Below are 4,582 nucleotides of genomic sequence, written 5' to 3'. Positions count from 1 at the left end.
ACTTCAAGAAGGTTGAAGAAGATAGATCGATGGGTAGATTTGGTTTGATTTAAGAGAGAATTTCCATGAAAGAGCAGTCCAACAAAACTGTCTTTAACTTGATGGGATTGGGAGGGTGGACATAGGAAGACATGAAGTTTCTTGCTGACTGCTTTCCACCCTTTCACATTGGATTGATTTTTTATGGCTCAAATAGAAAGGTGTTATTTAATAATTGTGCCAACTGTCACCGGAACATATAAATTATTATTCAGTGGTGTTTAAGATTGCTTATTTGAAATCATTTATATTTTTTTTATAAAAACAGTTATTAGTTTATTGTAAGTTAGAATGGTTGAGTTTAAAAAAAAATTATTATCGGTTTGATACCCGTATAAATTGTTTATCCAAACACTCAAAAATGCTTTTTACCTGTGTCATACCGAAATAGGTTAATAAACTGTTTTTATAAGTAAACCCAAACACCCCTTTAGTACAAGTATAATTCCATGCATAGTTTGTGGTTGTCCTCTAAAAACGTAAAAAGGTTTCGGTTTATCCTACGAAAATGAAGGGTTATATGTAATTTTCGGAGAATACGATTACAACAATATGTTATGCTTCAATAGCCTTCAAAAGCGATGGACCAATGTTTTCACCCCGGGGAAGTGTTTGGTCATCCTTAAGTGTACTTTCCTTTGTGTACAAGAGCCGAATAGAGATGATCCACAAAAGCGTTGCGGGTGTCTGTTCCTCTAAAGCCAATTAAAACATCGTGTTCCCATGATTGAGAAAAAGAAGAGTTTGTGGAGCGAAAAGACGATGATGAAGATGCCATTGGAGGGCTGATTCGGTACTACGAAAAGATTGAAGAAGATAGATTGATCGTAGATGAATGAGATGAAGTAAATATTATAGCATTTAAGAAGAGAGAAAATTTTCATCATCAACTATGTCTTTGACTTTATGCGATAGATGATGTGACTACGACCATGGTGGAAGCATATTATAAGCAGCAGCTGAAAACATAGGTGGATTATCGGTATCGATTTTATCACTAGCAGAAAATTTTGTCAACAGGAGGCACAACAACAAAATCGGTTTTTTAGATACTCTTACATTCTAAGTATTCTAATAGATCTCTTTATAGGACTTAGTTTATAGGACCAAAAAAACAAAGTGTCATATCTATCTAAAGGTGTTGCAATAAGTTTATATGACTTTTTTTTGACATCGTAATAAGTTTTTTAGGACACTTTTAATATAAAAGCGTCACATTATCAACTTTATAGGACACTTTTGAGAAAGTGTTCTATAAACTCAATTTTTTATAGGACATTTGTTTTTATATGACAGTTTTTCAGATAGTGTCTTATAAAGTTAATAATGGGATGCTTTATTTTAAAAGTGTCATAAAAAATTATTACGACATCAAAAAACGTCATATAAATTTATTACAACGTATTTAGATAGGACACTTTACTTTTTTAGTTCTATAAACTATGTCCTATAAAGAGATTTATTTGAACACTTAGAATTTGAGAATATCCTAAAAAACAGATTTTGTTATAGTGAGGTAAGATAGGTTAAGTTAAAGGCGTTAGCAACAGAATGAAAATAGACCAATTGGAAAATAGCACTATTCGTTTAGCCAAGGATTTATTGAAACCTTCAGTGAATTACCAATGCAAGTGCCAAATATTAAGGGATCGGGGGAAGACCTAGGGCTGTCAAATATTAAGTTTATATGTTGTTTTACAAACATAGCAAAAACATATACATTGTAAACCGGGTATATGTAAAACAATTATATATGTTAAATTCTAGTCTTAGATGAAAAAATAATCATATGAAATAGCACATGATGCAATAATTCTCAAAAGAATGTCTCATTATATAAACATCTCTTCTTAATGAATATATGTTTAGTGTCACTATAACAAAATCGGTTCTAAAAAACTTGTTATGATGTCCAAAAATGTCATATAAACTTATTGTAGATAGAATGCTTAATTTTTTGGTATCAAGAGATTAAGTCCCATGAGGGACTCTATTAACACACTTTAAAGTATCCTATCAACTTAATTTTGTTGTAATATGTTATTTAAACTTAAACACAAAAATATTATTTTATTTATTAAACGAATGTTAAAACAATACATAATTAGTTGAGAGTACGATAGATCCCAAAAAGAGGAGAAGGGGAAAACATGTCTGACTCAATACCAGTGTCCCATAGAATCTTAATAGAGGACTTGGAATCACCTATGATCTTAAACGTCTTTCGATTTACAAGCTCCTCGTCCCAAAAATTTGAAAGGTATGTTGCATCTTTCGCCCTTCCTATTCCTGTTGAATCATCATCACCTTGACTTCTCCTAGGGACAAGTTCAACCTTTAAGTAACAATTATATTGTAAGGAAAATGAAAGGGTAGTGTGGGTTGAATTCCACCATGAGGTGTTCCTCAAAGAACCAAAGGATACATAGCACATGCCCTCTGCTGTCATCCTTTCTTCATCATCATCATCATCATCATCATCATCATGGTCTGGTTTATTAGACACCTCTAAAACACCATCTCCATTTTCCATACCCAATACATCCTTGATAACAATTACTTCCCTACTCGCCCAGCGAACTTTATCAACATATACTAAGAATCCACTAAATTCATTGTACCAATTCCATGGAAGTTGTAACTTAAATCTTCCCAGTGCAAAGCCTCTTATTGGAACATAACATTCTTGAAATAGGATACTAATAAAGTAGTCTTCGATAGCATTTCCCTGTCATGATGAATATTATTAGTATCGTAATTTTGTTTTGGTCTATACAAATATATATTGAAATTCAATAAGATATATACCTGAAGCATGGATTGCAATGCCCTCTCGCCATTACAATTGCTTGTTGAAAGTGTGACTTTCCACAACCATTTAAGATGGTTTGTTGGAAAATCTCCAATTTTAAGAGATGTGCACCCGTGTGCAATGAGAACAGATATGCTTGATGGGAGATCCGGTAATTCCACAAGGTTATTGCAATTAGACAGGTCGACGAATTTGAGATGAAGAAGTTGCGAGAGGCTGGAAGGCAATCGTGAAAAATTATTTGCACTTAGGTCTAATACTTGTAGGTTGGATAACTCCTCCCAATAAATAAAGGAGATGTCTTCATCTACCAAATTGCACCCTCCAAGATTCAACTTTCTTAAAAAACGTGGAAAGCCAAGAAATTCATTCACTGCTCCTCGCAGAAGATTGTCCCAAGATAAAGAAAGCACATTTAAACGGCATTCTACACCGAAGAGGCCTTCTGTTGGTATGTTCTTAAGCTGAAAACAACAATCAAGATAAAGCAATTGCAGATGTTTTAAGAGATGGAAGTTGCCTTCAATACTCTGTAGATTGAGACAATCCCTCAAGTGAAGTGAAACAAGGTTGGTACAACATTGTCCAATTGATGAGGGTACAATTTCTATCCCAGTTCTGCTCAAACTAAGCTCTACCAAGTTGTCCATGCTGGTTTGGATCTCTGGGATCTTACAAAGCTTAGGGCAATAAGAGAGTATAAGAGTCTCCAACTTTTTCATTCGGAAGATGGGTGGAAACAGTTTAAGGCTTGTACAATGGTCCATGGCCAAGAAAATAAGCCTTTCATGATATCCAATTGATGGATGTATCTCTTTTAAACTGCTACAATGCCTTAATATCATTCTTTCAAGACATGGAAGTCCATCAAAATCCGGTGTCCTGACTAGCTTTCTGGAATGAGAGAGGTCGAGTACTTTCAAATTTGGTAGATGCTGTTGTATACAATAGCACATAAGTCAATTATATCAATGTATTCTTTAATATCATAGAGTGTATATATGATAACTAACACAAATTAATTATATTTTCCAAAACCAAATTAAAACCAGCCATGGATCGGATTAGGGTCAACACCCTTGTTCTCTTCAGCTTTTGCAAGCATTTGGAAGAAACTCATATTTATAACATATACAATCAGCTGAATATAAAAATCACAGTAAAATCGTTTTTTAATATAAAAAAAATTAATGCTTAAAATCACACATACATTAATGATCAGGTGCTTTAATTAGTCATTACAGATTTGATCAAAATTAAAATTTTCTCATGGTTGATTACTTAATTGTATTTCTCTTGTAAATGCTAAGGAGCATGTAATTAGTTAGAGTCGGATTCACATGCTTAGAGTCGCCTAATGACACCGATATTCAATCATATCAATATTTCTACTTATGATTAATTACTCTGTAAATTAGTTAGATTTATGACTAATTATCATCCCTTAATTAGAGAAACAATAAGAATTACCTTATAACCCTTCCAAAGTTGCTCTAACAAGCTCCTTTCCAATTGTAGACAACAAAGCTCCATTGGTTGAAATTCTTTTGGCAATGAAGTTGATGAATGGTGATACCAGGAAATCCACCGAAGTTTCTTCATGTTACCAACAACCTCGGGAAAACTAGGAGGAATCCTTCTGTGCCACCAAAGCGGAGCTTGTAATGCTTTAATCTTGTCATTTTCCTATGATAAAGGAACAAAATGATTATAGTGTTTAGTTAGACCACA

At 33.5% G+C, this 4,582-nt stretch overlaps 1 pseudogene; it reads right to left on the bottom strand.

Moving 5' to 3' along the window:
- Positions 1 to 2,087: 2,087 nt before the first annotated feature.
- The window catches only part of LOC112524429, a 12,607-nt pseudogene continuing 10,112 nt past the window's right edge, over positions 2,088 to 4,582 (bottom strand).

Source organism: Cynara cardunculus (genome assembly GCF_001531365.2).
Source record: "Cynara cardunculus var. scolymus isolate 2C chromosome LG 13, CcrdV1, whole genome shotgun sequence".
Classification (NCBI taxonomy): domain Eukaryota; kingdom Viridiplantae; phylum Streptophyta; class Magnoliopsida; order Asterales; family Asteraceae; genus Cynara; species Cynara cardunculus.
Note: the sequence above shows the minus strand (reverse complement) of the source record. Positions and strands in the feature narration are given on the sequence as shown.